The sequence below is a fragment of the Oncorhynchus mykiss genome, chromosome 30 (genome assembly GCF_013265735.2).
Source record: "Oncorhynchus mykiss isolate Arlee chromosome 30, USDA_OmykA_1.1, whole genome shotgun sequence".
Lineage (NCBI taxonomy): Eukaryota > Metazoa > Chordata > Actinopteri > Salmoniformes > Salmonidae > Oncorhynchus > Oncorhynchus mykiss.
Window position 1 is genome coordinate 25,410,606 of NC_050570.1, and position 17,598 is coordinate 25,428,203.

Consider the following 17,598-nt stretch of genomic DNA (forward strand, 5'->3'; position numbering starts at 1 on the left):
AGTTTGGGGTAACTTAGATATGTCCTTGTTTTTGAAAGAAAAGCAAATTTTTTGCCCATTAAAATAACATGAAATTGATCAGAAATACAGTGAAGACATTGTTAATTTTGTAAATGACTGTTGTAGTTGGAAACGGCTGATTTTTAATGAAATGTCTACATACTGTAGGTGTACAGAGGCCAGTTATCAGGAACCACAACTCCTGTGTTCCAATGGCACGTTGTGTTAGCTAATCCAAGGTTATTATTTTTAAAAGCTAATTGATCATTAGAAAACCATTTTGCAATTATGTTAGCACAGCTGAAAACTGTAGTTCTGATTAAAGAAGCAATAAAACTGACCTTCTTCAGACTAGTTGAGTATCTGGAGCATCAGCATTTGTGGGCTGGATTACAGGCTCAAAATGACCAGAAATAAATCACTTTCTTCTGAAACTCGTCAGTCTATTCTTGTTCTGAGAGATGAAGGCTATTCCATGTGAAAACTGCCAAGAAACTGAAGATCTCGTACAACACTGTGTACTACTCCCTTGACAGAACAGGGCAAACTGGCCCTAACCAGAATAGAAAGAGGAGTGTGAGGTCCCGGTGCACAACTGAGCAAGAGGACAAGTACATTAGAGTGTCTAGTTTGAGAAACAGACGCCTCACAAGTCGTCAACTTGCAGGTTCATTAAATAGTACCAGCAAAACACCAGTCTCAACGTCAACAGTGAAGAGGCGACTCCAGGCAGCTGGCTTTTCAGTAAAAAAAAGGACATTTCTAAGTGACCCCAAGCATTTGAACAGTAGTGTATTTTGTAATGTTATATATTTAACCTGGACTTACTGGCCAGCCACGATGGGTTAGTAAGGAATCTGGGACAAACCGCTAGTAATCAGTGTGTGTGTTTGTGTGACATGGGACTTTAGCCATCTCCAGAGGCAAAATCACTGTTTGTGGCCCCTGTGACATCGATCAACTCTTGTTGTAATTAGACATTCTGAGGCATTTTGACCTTCTTCTTTTGGCCAAAAACTGTAAGGTAAACGTTTGTGTAAATGTTTTTACTCATTATCATGGCAGACTGTGGGAATTCAGTTGTAGTCTTGACCTTGGGCATTGCTAATCTGTATCTACCAGTCCCAATGTGACAGACTTATGCATGAAGACTATTATGATGCCAATCCTAGTGAATTTAGAGAGGGTTTCCTTTCAACTGTGTAGCTATTTAACAGTAGTCTAATACATATGGATAGACAACAATAAGCTATTTCACAACTCGATTTCACCACCTCAGAGCTGGTGTTTTGTGGTTAAAATATATATATTTTTAAATATGTGGGCCAGGGCTGAGTAAACATATAATAAATCATTGACCAAGTTGAACTAAAAAGGTGGGGTCAAAGAGGATAGCTTTGACCTTGCGTGGGTGGTCACATGATCAAAATAGAATTGTGGAGATGGGAGTGGTCACAGTTTTTTTGTTTTGATCCCTTATTGATTTCATTTTATGATAAAATTTACCAATCACATCTATCACATATGAGAGAATCTGCTTCTATGTTATGTCATACTAGTACATTGTCACTCAATGGTCTCTCTAGGTCATTTCCAGGCAGGCAGGCAGCCCTCAGCTCCCAGATCGAAAGGCCTAGTTAATGATTAACAATACCAGTCAGATTTATTGTGTACAGTGATGCTGTCAGGAAGCATTTCCTTCTCTAGCCTGTCCGGGAAACACACACTCTACAGACACACTCTCAGGCTCTCTGCCTGTCTACAGCTACCATACCTACACTTCTAGCTCTAGATCAGACAGCTGCCAGATGAATCAGACCATGCAACCCTCCCACAGCTCTCATCCCAGGTAAGTCTTATTTTCTCTGTGCATAAACAGAGGATCTATACCCTCTCCTCTACACACCACCCACTCACACACTGCAGAGACTGCTAGTGGATGTGTGGTTGGGTGATTCATGTGTGGGTGTCAGAAAATGTGGGTGCCTGGTACATAGACTGTAACGGTCTGATATTTTAGGATTTTCACGGTTAACTAGTTTGGGTACTTGGTATAGGGGAACATAATGGGGCATCTACAGTTGTATCTAGTTACTGGCTTTTACACAAAACTAACTAAACTTGTACTGGGTAGTTAGCCATAAGATCCCAGTTATGATTCCAAATTTATTTTTTAAAAGTATTCAGACCTTTTACTCTGTACCTTGTTGAAGCACCTTTCGCAGCCTCAAGTCTTCTTGGGCATGACGCTACAAGCTTGGCACGTGTATTTGGGGAGTTTCTCCCATTCTTCTCTGCAGATCCTCTCAAGCTCTGTCAGGTTGGATGGGGAGTGTCGCTGCAAAGCTATTTTCAGGTCTCTCCAGAGATGTTCGATCGGGTTCAAGCCGGGCTCTGGCTGTGCAACTCAAGGACATTCAGAGACTTGTCCCGAAGCCACTCCTGCGTTGTCTTGGCTGTGCTTAGGCTTGTTGTCCTGTTGGAAGGTGAACCAGGTTTTCATCAAGGATCTCTCTGTATTTGCTCCATTCATCTTTCCCTCGAACCTGACAAGTCTCCTAGTCCCTGCCGCTGAAAAACATCCCCACAGCATGATGCTACCACCACCATGCTTCACTGTAGGGATAGTGCCAGGTTTCCTCCAGACGTGACGCTTGGCATTCAGGCCAAAGAGTTCAATCTTGGTTTCATCAGACCTGAGAATCTTGCACTGCAGAGATGGTTGTCCTTTTGGAAGGTTCTCCCATCTCCACAGTGGAGCTCTGGAGCTCTGTCAGAGTGACCATCGGGTTCTTGGTCACCTCCCTGATCAAGGCCCTTCTCCCCCGATTTCTCAGTTTGGCTGGGCTGCCAGCTCTAAGAAGAGTCTGGGTGGTTCCAAACTTCTTCCATTTATGAATGATGGAGGCCACTGTGTTGCAGACATTTTTTGGTACCCATCCCCAGATATGTATCTCGATGGCTTTGTTTTTGCTCTGACATGCACGGTCAACTGTGGGACCTTATATAGACAGATGTGCGCCTTTCCAAATCATGCCCAATCAGTTTAATTTACCCCAGGTGGACTCCAATCAAGTTGTAGAAACATCTCAAGGATGATCAATGGAAACAGGATGCACCTGAGCTCAATTTTGAGTCTCATAGCAAAGGGTCTGAATAGTAATATAAATGAGGTATTTCATTTTTTTATTTGTAATACATTTGAAAAAATGTCTCAAAACATGTTTTTTCGTATAGGGTATTGTGTGTAGAATTATTTAATACATTTTAGAATAAGGCTGTAATGGAGAAAAAAAATGGAAAAGGGGAAGGGGTCTGAATAAGTTCCGAATGCACCTCCTATAGATCCTCAGAACACACACAGGACAGAACAGCCCTCAAACGTGTAAGCTACAACAAGGTGAGGCCACACACACACACACACACACACACACACATATATAACACACACACAGAGGGTGCTTCATTCAGTATGGATATCAATGTAAACAGCATTTGTGTAGTTGAATGTTGCTTTCCTCTGCCCTGGTTTCAAAAGGAAAACATCCACCATCTAGTTTGGTAACTTTAGCTACTTAGCTAAACATTGGAAGGTACACAATCCATGGCCACATAGCTAGATGGCTAGCTACTTTGTAAATGAGCTTGATGTGCTAGAAAAGTAATCGAAACAAGTTGAGAAAAAAGTAACTAAAATAAACGTGTTTAATTATCTTTCTCCTGTCTGAAATGTAGCTAGAAGTTATATTTTGCTATCTCCCAAAATAAATGCCATCTCTTTGATGAGTAGTTCCTTCAGTGAGTCAGGTTATCTTCATGGCAACCAAAAACTCTTTCTGCCATTTACATAGAGATCCTATTATATTACTAGAGGGGCTATGACATAAACCCATATTGGTCAGGGAAAATCTAAAACCAGTCAAATTGGAATGAATGGCAGTAGAGGCATAGGAATCGGTGAAAGTAAGGCGGTACGGTCCGGTATGGCGTTCAGTCAAAAGAGAATAGAGGTATGCCGTAACAGTAAAACACGAGCCTATCACAATAATTAAAACAAAATGTCAAAGAAAACCGTAGGCTATTTAATATATATATATACAGTGGGGCAAAAAAATATTTAGTCAGCCACCAATTGTGCAAGTTCTCCCACTTAAAAAGATGAGAGAGGCCTGTAATTTTCATCATAGGTACACTTCAACTATGACAGACAAAATGAGAAAAAAAATCCAGAAAATCACATTGTAGGATTTTTAATGAGTTTATTTGCAAATTATGGTGGAAAATAGGTATAAATAAGTATAAGTAAATATATGTAAACAGACCATAAATGTCTCAGATTTTTGATTTCATATATAGCTGTGAGTGCTATTGTATGATACAATATCAGTACTTGTTGCATTTACAATTTACAACTAGTCCTATCATGAAATGATTTGAGCCAGTGCATGTATGGCTGTGGATTGACTGCATTGTTGGAATGTAATGTTGACACATTGTCAGTTAATTAAAAACATTTATGGAATCATTCCTCTAAAACTGCCTGGCTAGCTAGCTAACACACATACTGTACAGTGCAGATCAATTCTTCACATTCATTGTTTTACACAATATCTTATCACAGCACTAGCAAACTGTGGTAGACCAACTCCCTGACCAACATGGCTGACATTTGGACCATTAGAAGGATGTTAATGTTTATTCGAGTATTCTAATTTCTAATTACATGGCCATACATGCCTTCAAACCACCATAAAACCCTTAAAATATGCACTTACCTAAGAAAATGTTTGAGAGGCTCGATGCAACACCCTTACACAATTCCCTTTGAGAAGGGGAAATTACACCTTAAGGTAAACCCTTAAAGGGAAATGTCAAAGAAGTTCAACTTCATATTCATCATCTTCAGCACCAACATACTGTACATGAAAATAACATGTTTCTATGTTTTGTAGTCAAAAAGAGAGGAAGATAAGTGTTTCCAATGACATCACCAACTAACTAGTAGACAATACCCCCCCCCACCCCCTTGGAGTCATTAAAACTCATTTTTCAACCTCTCCACAAATTTCTTGTTGGGCATCTACTTTTTGCATGACACAAGTAATTTTTTACAGACAGATTTATAAACTTATAATTCACTGTATTACAATTCCAGTCGGTCAGAAGTTTACATAGCACAGTCAACTTAGTGTATGTAAACAGCTTGGACAATTCCAGAAAATGATGTCATGGCTTTAGAAGCTTCTGATAGGCTAATTGACATCATTTGAGTCATTTGGAGGTGTACCTGTGGATGTATTTCAAGGCCTACCTTCAAACTCAGTGCTTCTTTGCTTGACATCATGGGAAAATCAAAAGAAATTTAGCCAAGACCTCAGAAAACAATTGTACACCTCCACAAGTCTGGTTCATCCTTGGGAGCAATTTCCAAACGCCTGAAGGTAACACGTTCATCTGTACAAACAATAGTACGCAAGTAGAAACACCATGGGACCACGCAGCCGTCATACCGCTCAGGAAGGAGACGTGTTCTGTATCCTAGAGATGAATGTGCTTTGGTGCAAAAAGTGCAAAACGATCCCAGAACAACAGCAAAGGACCTTGTGAAGATGCTGGAGGAAACAGGTACAAAAGTATCTATATCCACAGTAAAACGAGTCCTATATCGACATAACCTGAAGGGACTGGTGCACTTCACAAAATAGATGGCATCATGAGAAAGGAAATTGATGTGGATGTATTGAAGCAACATCTCAAGACATCAGTAAGGAAGTTAAAGCTTGGTCGCAAATGGGTCTTCCATGTGGACAATGACTGTCACGAGTCCGACCGAGAGTGGTTTCCCTTCCCGGGCGGGTGGCGCTCGGCGGTCGTCGTCACCGGCCTATTAGCTGCCACTGATTGTCTTTCCTCCCCCTCCTTGTATGTTTATTGGTAGCACCTGTTTATGTATAATTAGTTTGTCTTTATTAGACAGCCGCCCCGCCTGGTTGTTGTGCGGGATTATTCATTGTAACCTTCGGCCCTGTTGTAGAGGTACGTGTTAGTGCCTGGTCGTGCATTTTCAGTGGTACATTTTTCATTCCCTGTGTTTGGGGCCGTTACTATTGTGAGCACCCTGTGGTGCGTTGGTGCAATTAAAGAAGCACAGCATTGCACTCTCTGTCTCCTGCGTTTGACTCCACACCCACGACACCCGGAGCATTACAATGACCCCAAGCATACTTCCAAAGTTGTGGCAAAATGGCTTAAGGACAACAAAGTCAAGGTGTTGGAGTGGCCATGACAAAGCCCCGACCTTAATCCTATAGAACATTTGTGGGCAGAACTGAAAAAGCGTGTGCGAGCAAGGAGGCAATAAACCTGACTCAGTTACACCAGCTCTGTCAGGAGGCATGGGCCAAAATTCACCCAACTTATTGTGGGAAGCTTGTGGAAGGCTAACCGAACCGTCTGACCTAAGACTAAACAATTTAAAGTCAATGCTACCAAATACTAATTGATTGTATGTAAACTTCTGACCCACTGGGAATGTGATGAAAGAAATAAAAGCTGAATTAAATCATTCTCTCTACTATTATTCTGACATTTCACATTCTTATAAAAAGTGGGGATCCTAACTGACCTAAGACAGGGAATTTTTACTAGGATTAAATGTCAGGAATTGTGAAAACTGAGTTTAAATGCATTTGGCTAAGGTGTATGTAAACTTCGAACTTCAACTGTATGTTGATGTTGGGGTGGTGCTGGAGATTTTTTAAGTGTCCCTTTAAGGATAACACTTAAGATGTTTTATGCAAATGCCATGAAGGGTTCTAAGCCCTAATGTGACAACCAATACAATCACACAGCAGTGTCAATCAAAAGGTACAATAGACACTATAAGATGTTGATAATTTTTTGTACACTCAGTGCATGTCCATTTAAAAGTGGTTACAATTCATGACATTTTGATGACGTTAGTATGATAAACTAACGGAAACGTACATTTTCATCAAAGTTTCGTCATTTGTATTTTTACTTTTTGAAAATACTAATATTAACGGACCAAAAAATATCTAAATTAACTGATAACTCTTACTAATAACCATTAATGTTATTAATAATGCTGAGAAAACAGAGGCAGTCTGGAGTGAAGGAGGAGATCGTAGAGCTCCATCCAGCTGGCAAGCTTACTTAGACCTTGATCATTTCAGAGCTGATATTTCCTTATGATAAGGTCCACTGTGATTTATAAGACCTTGGCTTCATCTCTTCTCAGGTGTTTGTTTCTGTTATTGTCCTGCTATTCCAGGGGGGTGTATCTCATGTTCATGAGGGCCACAGTGTCCAATCACTCTTTTGTGATCAATTAAGTGCAGAGGAGAAACAGAAACCTGTGTTATATTTATCTCTAACCGTACCAATGTACTCCTCTTTCTCAAGGACACCTCTCAGATCTGTCCATCTGCGGGCCACAGAGACTGGCTCTGCCCTGTGTGTCTGCAAACTGCCAGCTTCCCTGTACAGAACAACTGTGGCCATCTCTACTGTGGTAAGACAGAACCACACACCACCCCCCTAACCAGAATTTGATCGGATTTATCTATGGGTCAAGAGAGACTTGTACAGATAGAAAGAGGTCTTCAGGGCCCAGAAGCTAGCATATTAACATTTGCATCAAATCAAATCCAATCAAGCTTTATTTATCCAGCACAGTTCAGACATGGAATGCAACGCAATGTGCTTCCCAGGAAAAAAAATATATATATATTTATTACATAACAAATGTAAGAGGATAAAAAAACGAAAGAAAAACAATAAAGACTGAATGACTAAAAATCACGCTAAGGAAAAGCAAAGCTAAAATGGTGTGTTTTAAGATCTGGTTTAAATATAGTATGTCCACAGTTTCGGCACCCCTCAGGTACGCTGTGCCAATTGTGCGCCGTACTATGGGACTCCCGATCACGGCCGGTTGTGATACAGCCCGTGATCGAACCTGGGTCTGTAGTGACACCTCTAGCACTGCGATGCAATGCCTTAGACCGCTGCACCACTCGGGAGGCCCACATCTGGCATTTCTAATTGCTATGAATGTGCCAAGTTGCTCTCAGAATATCATAATGGAGCTGCCACTGACTTTCTCCACTTCCGCTCTGCCTTTCTGCAATTTCTCTTGAATTGATTAGTTTCCTCACTCATCCAAGGGGCTCTCTGTTTGGATGTGGCCTTTTTCAACCTTACTGGAGCTATGGTATCAATGGTTGCACTTAATTTGCTACGAAAGTGATCAACTAAATCATCACAAGAGGAAAGCCCTGGGGCGGCAGGGTAGCCTAGTGGTTAGAGCGTTGGACTAGTAACCGGAAGGTTGCAAGTTCAAACCCCCGAGCTGACAAGGTACAAATCTGTCGTTCTGCCCCTGAACAGGCAGTTAACCCACTGTTCCCAGGCCGTCATTGAAAATAAGAATTTGTTCTTAACTGACTTGCCTGGTTAAATAAAGGTAAAATAAAAAAAAAAAAAAAAAAAGCAGAGTAGGTGATCGAGTATTGTTCATACACTCAATAAAATCTGTAGCCTCTTCAGAGGTAAGATGGCGTTTCTAAATAATGCGTTCAGTATTACCCTGTGTTATGGGCAACAAGGTAGTACAAAATACACAGTGGAGATCAGATAAAGCAACATCAACTATAGAAGATATGTCAATAGAAAGCCCCTTGGTAATAACAGGTCCAGAGTATGGCCACTGTTATGGGTATTCCCAGTAACATGTTGGATAAAGTCCATAAAGCTCAAAAGATGAAGAAATTCAATGGCTTTGGAGTCAGTCTCTTTGTCAACATGAATATTAAAACCAACACAATTATTTTATCATTGTTCTCAAGTACAATAGCCAATAGTTTAGAGAAATCAGTGAAGAAAGTGGGGCAGTGCTTTGGTGGACAGCACTGGTGGCTGACATTGAAACAGTATGGCATGATGCTCAAAAGACCCAAAGTCGCCAAACAAAATGCCCTTACAGCTGAGAGCAGTAGTTAAAATAGATAAATACTGTAAATACTGTAGTGCCGCTCTTATTGAAGCCTCCCCCTGGATTACAGCTTTTCATACTCTGTCAGAAAAGGGAAAAAGGCTGTTCCCCACCATTTTCCCTTTTCTGACAGAGTATAAAAAACTGTAATCCAGGAGGAGGCTTCAATAAGAGCAGCACTACAGTCTGAAGACAGCCATGTTTCAGTGAGAAACATGCAATCAACTTTGAGCTCTGTAATGAGGTCATTCATGAGAAAGGTTTTACTAGTGATTGCTCTAACATTTAAAAGTTCCATGTTCAATGAGTGTGGGCCACTCTGCCCCTGGGAGCATCTGCCTCAAGGTAACAATGGAATAACAACCAAATTATTAACGTTTCAACCACATTTTCTGATAATCTCCAATCTATCAGAATGGTAGGAGATGACAGTTTGCATAAACTCACTAGAAGGCAGAGTTAAGGGAACATAAATGAAGTTACTCAAAATAACCCTAGAGCCGTTTCTACAGGAGTTGATGCTTTCCAAATCCTCTGTCCTTATTCTGACAGGGAGAACTAGAGCACTACCAGACCCTGTCGGTCTGTCTCTAAAACAGTTTGCAATGACGCTGGAAATATTCCTGGAACCCCTGCGGTTATATTAAAAAGTGCAGCGGTTCCCAAACTTTTTGAATCGGGGCCCCCCCTTCCAGCATTGGGGATCCACGTCTATTTCTATGAGCACAAGCAGTGTTCATGACACAAACTGTTCATAGAATTTTGCATGTTTAAAGCTTATTTCCTGCAATTCTACACATTTTATCACGGCGTGCAAAAATCATTTTGTAGTTTTTAAAGCACATTTTCTAATATGTATTCATGTGGTATTTGAATGACTCAAAGATTACAACAATATCTTGACTACAGCAGCAGGTTAATCTCCTCTCCCTCTCCTTCACCATTGTCTGTGTCATCATCACGTGATGCAATAACTACTCCACCCAACCTGCCCCTCTTACCCATGCCTCCCCCTAAGAGAGAGAGGAGCTGTACTTAGTTAATTAACATTCAGTAGACAAGGTCATGTCACTTGTACAAAAGCTTCTCATGCTGCCATCAGCATTTTGCTCACACCCGCACTAATATGAACACATTACACTAGCAATATGACAGTTTCCCTAATGGTGAATCATCATTTTTGGGGTACTATTATTAATGGAAAGAGTAGTGATTGAGTACTTATTTATGTTACCTTGTTTCTCTGTCTGCAGCTCCCTGTCTGATCTCGTACTGGAGACTTGGGTCCTGGCTGGATGCCATCAGCTGCCCTCTGTGTAGACAAAGAGTAAGAAAGACACCCAACTGTAGAAACATCCATTATTACCATGATATTACACTTGTTATCCAACAAGAAAAATTGCAAAATTGTGTTGAATAAAAGTGATAAATAATGGTTCAGAATTGATTGACTGTAACTTGAATGGATTCTCTCTCTCTCTCTCTCTCTTTCAGGTCAGTGTCCTGTGTCATCTATTTTGGTGAGGGTCGGTCAGACAGAAAGGAGAGGGAGGTTCTGGGAGAATTTACAGACTACAACAAATGTTACTCAGGAACCCCTCGAAGGGTCAGTACCACCATAGACCATATGTTACATTGTTCTATCTCTAGGAGTACCACACACAATGTTTATTAAAACATGCTACAACCACACTACAACCTAGTAACACACAAAACCTTCAGATAATCTTTACCAATTAAACCATACAACACATTCTCAAGGGTCTTTCTGCAGGTATTTTTCGCACGCTAGACTAGAGCTTCATAGCCTTTGTTATACTGTAGATAGCTTGATGTCTCTCGCGTTTTATGAACATATCAGGTTCTGTGATTTAATTTTGACCTTGAATGCGGCTGCAGAAAAGATGGCAGTATTTACATGATAATAAAGGTAAGTTCCTTTCCCATCCCTCTGAGAATGGTTTTGTAACTGGAATACTGCTTACGCAACCACCGCATAGAGACTGTATTGTACAAGGACAATAGAAGGATATCACACTAAAGTAGAATACAATTCTCTCTCACTCCTGTGGTTGATACTGTTGGGTACATCTCAATACTCTAAAGTGGCCACCTCTCCTCATTTTCTCTACTTCATCTGGACTGATCTAAAATAAGAAAACGTTACAAAACCTGTTGCTACATCATGCTCTACTCTAGTGAACACGAGCCAGATCTCTATTCCACCTGAAGCCAGGTGAGGTGACCTTGACACCCTCTACTCACACCTGTGCCCGTCTTGTCTTCTGTCCCTTAGGTGACAGACTACTTGTGTGACACGCCCCTGTTCCTGCAGCTGCTAGCTCGCGGCCTGGGTGCTATGGGGGGGGGGGGGGGGGGGGGGGGCCGTGTGCCCCTTCTTTCTCAGAGTGGTGCTCTGCTGTCTTGGGGCCATGGTGTCCCTCTCCTCTGCCCCCCTGGACACTTCATCCTCCCTGTCTGGCTTCCTGGGGCTCCTGGATGACCTGGTGGTGGTCTTCCTGCTGCTCACCTGTGTTAACAACATCAACCAGCAAATGGCGCCAGAGGGGGAACTCCTCAGCACACACAGCCACACAGGGAGTAGGTCTGCTCAGTAACTCGCTGTAGCAGCAGAGATGACAACCTGCAGTGATTTAACCTTTGTTTCAACAGGAGATCTCAAGGCGAAGAAACTATTTTTTGATTGAGACCTGGCAAAATGTCAGCAGCGTCCGTCTGCTGGTTTTCATCCTGGTGTTACCAGGTGTTGAACTCACTGTAGCACTAGCATAGACAACCTTTAGGTTTACAGCTAATTACAGGCGAACAGCAGGCAGTCTAACCAGGGGCCCAGTTTATGTGTTGATGAATGTATGCTGACGTACATGTCTCAACTGTCTCACACCTTGCCTTCTTTCTTTCCTTCATGACCAGTGATCTGGTGAGATGGTGAAAGCTACATGGTGGAACCTACACAACTAGTTTCACCATGCGGTGTAGGCCTACCAGTGGAGGCTGGTGGGAGGAGCTATAGAAGGACAGGCTCATTATAATGGCTGGAATGGAATGGTATCTAACATAATTCCATTCTAGCCATTACAACCAGCCTCCACTGAGTCCTACTCAACTCATTTGAGAGTGGGCATGTTTGATGGATTACGATGTAGCATTTTATTTAGTTTTTTTGTGTAGTGTTTTTTTGTGTAGTATTTCTACTCCTACAGTATATACAGTACCTGTAGCCTTTATTTTGGAGACAGTTATGGTTATCACCGGCCTTCAGTGGTTCAGTGAGACCCGGGGTCTGTTCAGGAGGGTGCAGATTAAATGTAGGCCTATTGTGTTGCACCCTACTGTAAAATTAAACTGTAAATACTTGATATTTTACCAAGGCATTGTTGAATAATTGCTTCTGATTGGCATTCTAGAACGTGCATTATGTAAGGGATAATCAAGGAGGGGCTATGCTTTCTTTGGAAAATGATGAACACGTGGAAGGTGTGTTCCACGACACACCACTAGCGGAGTGGAACTGACCTTCCTTGGAGTTGCATTATTTTCTGGAGAACGCAGGTTGATTATCCCTTTTATACCATGGCTATAAATTAACACATGTCCTTTGCTGGGAGAAATGTGCTTAACATACACTGAAGTAGCTAGCTAGCAACTTAACTAGATAGCTACAGTAGTTTATGTGGTAACCGAACAAACAGACTTGCTAGTTTAGCTAACCAAACCATCAGTCCTAACTTGCTATTATGAATTTTGAATTCAACATTACTAATACTGTTTCCAATTAGACTTTTGCTTTCAAAAGCAAAGTAAATCTAAAATGAATCATTGTTTATTGTCAGCTTGCTGGAGAGGTTCCAACCAACTCAATGTACCATAGTACACATGTCGATCTCTAATGTGGCAGTCCCGTTAGTTCTCTTATATACTTACACAGAAAGTAATACTTGCATGATTTAGCCTGTTCATTATTTATTTGCTATCATTCATGTGACGGATTGCTATCCTTCATGTGACCGACCAATACTGGTTCATGCATGTGGCAGACCAATACCTCATGAGGCTTCTTCTCTCCAAGCTGAGACCTTGAAACTGGGGGTCTGTGCGTTCTTCCAAATTTCAAATACTACAGTGAGGATTTCTCCCAGGCATTCAGTCAGTCACTTGCATGAACACAGAACTTGGTTATCAGAAAAGCACAAACAGAACACAGAAATCGATTATTTGAAAAGCACAAACAAACATTTCCATCATAGCAGCTCAAACAAAACATGTACAAATTCACTATAGCCATTGAACTCTACAGTGAAAATATACTGTGCGCTGTAGGGAAATAATGCACACTCTAGAATGCCCTTCAAGCCAATCAGAAAAGACTATTCAACAATTCCATGGTTTAGGCAATAAGGCATGAGGGGTGCGGTATATGGCCAATATACTACGGCTAAGGGCTGTTCTTAGGCACGATGCCATGTTACCAACTGGTTACCAATGTAATTAGAGCAGGTAAAATAATGTTTTATCATATCTGTGGTATACGGTCTGGTATACTATGGCTCTCAGCCAATCAGCATTCAGGACTTGAACCACACAGTTTATAATTAAGTGATAATGCCAGAGAAGCATTGGAGGATATTTGGAGGATATATTGGCAGTGTTTGGAGGCTATATTGGCATGGGTGTTGTTAGGCCCGAGACGAAGTCTGTTCTCAATGTTCCATTGCCATACTGGCTGGCAACGTTCTTATCCCTTGCTTGCTAGCTAGCCAACTACGGCCAACTTACATTCACACCAAAAAAGTTCAGCCAAAGTAACTGCATTTGCATTTGTTTAAGCTGTTTTCTAGAGACCTTGAATGGGGATTCATCCATAACAATGAACTACTAATGTGCGATTTCGCCTGGCATAGAACATTTGCCCTCTCGCCAGGCCACTGTTCAGAATAGATAGCCAAATACACAGCTAACACAATCATTTCAAACTGAAGCTGAAATGAAAGCAAACAAGCTACATTTCGTGTTTTTCTTTTCTTTGCATATGTCCAAAGAAATTATGCAGATTCATGATTTCGACTGGCTGAGAAAATCTGCAAGCCTGTCTTTCTCGAGACGTTCATTACCATAGGACAGCTGGAGATTGAATTGTAATATTGAAACAATGTTTAAATGTTGGAGAGACAGACAGCAAGGTTATTACAAATCTCCGCTGTTGAAAACCAAATGCTAGTCTAAAAGAAATGGGAGATAATGTCTAGATGCTTTTTACAATGTAGATCTAGTAAATAAATGGCCTGGCTGAACTGATTATCCAGTCAGATGCACAGTCAGATGGAGTAAATAGGTATAGATTTAGCCTGTGGTCATTTGTGAATTATAAACTGGGAGGTTCGAGCCCTGAATGCTGATTGGCTGAAAGCCGTGTTATATCAGACCATATACCACGGGTATGACAAAACAGTTATTTGAAAATGCTCTAATTACTTTGGTAACCAGTTTATAATAGCGATAAGGCACCTCATGTGTTTGTGGTATGATGCCAGTATACGGTACCACGGCTAAGGGCTGTATCTAGCTACTCCGCGATGCGTCGTGCATAAGAACAGCCCTTAGCCATGATAGTTTGGCCATATAGAAAAGTTTGTGGTCATACGCACATCCTTAAAAACATAGATGCTGTGCTAATAAAGAATACTAGTATAGAACAAGAAGGCCCGAACACTGTTAAAGCTCCCAATTCACCGCCTTATTGACAACGTTTCGATCTGAAACTAATCTTCGTCAGGTCAAATAAACTGAGTGCTCACATCCCAAAATATCCACATTTCACCTCACATGACCATTGTGGACATGACGCATGGTGGGTGCAAAAACAATGTGTATCTCTAATAATTGAATAACAATGAGATGAGTACATGTAGTAGTTCCAGAAAATAATATATATTTACAAAATGACCAAGTGGGTAACCTGGAAGGCAAGACAAATCAAAGTGACATATTCACTTTGATTTATCAAACTCTTGGTTCAGACCTCTAGGATACATGGTACACAAACGTTGAATCCAGTACAATTCTCTTCTCAATATTAGATTATCAGTATCTCCCCCCCTTCTTGGAGTCTTAACATGTTCTTTCGGATGGTACATTAAACGGGTGTCCTGACTCTCGGTGGTCAGTAAAGATCTCATGGCACTTATCGTAAGAATAGGGGTGTTGTTAACCAAGGTATCCTGGCTAAATTCCTAATCTGGCCCTAATACCATCATGGCCACCTAATCAGCCCCAGCTTCCAATTGGTTCATTCATCCTCCTCTCCCCCCTGTAACTATTTCCCAGGTCGTTGCTGTAAATGAGAATATTTTACCAGGTAAGTTGACTGAGAAAACAAAGGTTAAAAAATAAACAAATAATTGAATGCCAATGTCAAATTGAAAGGATTGTTGAATTCGATTTTCAAAGTGGTGTTAAGTACTTAGGTACAAATATTTAAAGTACTACTTAAGTTGATTTTTTGGGTATCTGTACTTTACTTTACTATTTATATTTTACTTCACTACATTGCTAAAGAAAATAATGTACTTTTTACTCCATACATTTTCCCTGACACCCAAAATTGTCCAATTCACAGACTTATCAAGAGAACATCCCAGGTCATCCCTACTGCCTCTGATCTGGCAGGCTAACTGAACACAAATGCTTTGTTTGTAAATTATGTCCGAGAGTTGGAGTGTGCCCCTTGCAATCCATCAATGTAAAACAAAAATCAAGAACATTGTGCCGTCTGATTTCCTTAATATAAGGAATTTGAAATGGTTTATACTTTGACTTTTGATACTTAATATATTTGAGCAATTCAATTTACTTTTGATACTAAAGTATACTCAAGTAGTATTTTACTAGGTGATTTAACACTTTTACTTGAGTTATTTTCTATTAAGCTATCTTTACTTTTACTCAAGTATGACAATTGAGTACTTCTTCCACCACTGGATGTTCATAATGTCAAGCTAGGACTGATGGTTTGGTTACCACTGCAAGTATTGTAGTTATCTAGTAAACTTGTTAGCGTCTAAAGTAAATGTTCAATTATAGCCATGGTATAAAAAGGATAATCAACTCGGGGCTCTTTCTCTGGAATATAATGCAACTCCGTGGAAGGTCAGAACACCTTTCAAGTAGCTTGTTATTGTCCATAGAACAACCCCACGTTGATTATCCCTTAACATTGTGAATACTTGTAAAACACTTATAATTCTATAAATGTTGTATTTATTGTTCTAAAAGTTTGTTCCTTGTCCTTGAGTGTCAATTATTGCATCTCCCCATGTTATATTTATTGAAATGTATTTATTTAGTTCTCAATTTGAAAGAACAGTTCATAAACCATTTGTCAATTTGTCAGTAAATTACACAATAACTAATCTTCCAATATAATTGAACAGTACCAGTGATAGACAGCGGACCAATCAAACTCTGTGTTAGTAGTTGCGTGAACATTGGAACGTTAAAGACAGCTCAAGTGATCTCCTGGGCTACGCATGTTGACTAGCACTGCTGCCTGGTGTAGTCATCAACAGTGAGTTAGCTAGACAATACAGCTCCCTCACACTGGAGTCCAACTTCGGCTTGGATGTCTTTTTCACTTCTGAAATGGTAAGAAACATTCATATTACTACCCCGCCCCACACTACATGTTACACTACTGTAGAATAATAGTGAAGACATCAAAACGCTAAAATAACATATGGAACAAATCTAAATATGTTTTAGATTCTTTAAAGCAGCCACCCGTAGCCTTCATGACAGCTTTGCACACTCTTGGCATTCTCTCAACCAACTTCAACTGGAATGCTTTTCCAAAAGTCTTAAGAGTTCCCACATATGCTGAGCACTTGTTGGCAGCTTTTCCTTCACTCTGCGGTCCAACTCATCCCAAACCATCTCAATTGGGTTGAGGTCGGGTGATTGTGAAGGCCAGGTCATCTGATGCAGCACTCCATCGCTCTCCTTCTTGGTCAAATAGCCCTTACACAGCCTGGAGTTGTCTTGGGTCATTGTCCTGTTGAAAAACAAATGATAGTCCCACTCAGCGCAAACCAGATTGGATGGCGTATCAATGCAGAATGCTGTGGTAGCCATGCTGGTTAATTCTGCCTTGAATTCTAAATAAATCACCAACAGTGTCACCAGCAAAGCACCCCCACACCTCCTCATCCATGCTTCACGGTGGGAACCACCTATGCCGAGATCATCCGTTCACCTACTCCTCGTCTCACAAAGACACGGCAGTTGGAACCAAACTTTTAAAATTTGGACTCAAAAGACCAAAGGACAGATTTCCACCGGTCGAATGTCCATTGCTCATGGTTCTTGGCCGAAGCAAGTCTCTTCTTCAGATTGGTGTCCTTTAGTAGTGGCTTCTTTGCAGGAATTCGACCATGAAAGAATGATTCACGCAGTCTCCTCTGAAAAGTTGATGTTGAGATGTGTCTGTTAATTGAACTATGTGAAGCATTTATTTGGGCTGCAATCTGAGGTGCAGTTAACTGGAAGGAACTTATCCTCTGCAGCAG

The 17,598-nt window shown here is 40.9% G+C and overlaps 1 pseudogene; it reads left to right on the top strand.

Annotated features, from left to right (window-relative positions):
- Positions 1-1,707: 1,707 nt before the first annotated feature.
- On the top strand, positions 1,708-13,573 carry LOC110521605 (annotated as a pseudogene).
- The last annotated feature ends 4,025 nt before the right edge of the window (positions 13,574-17,598 follow it).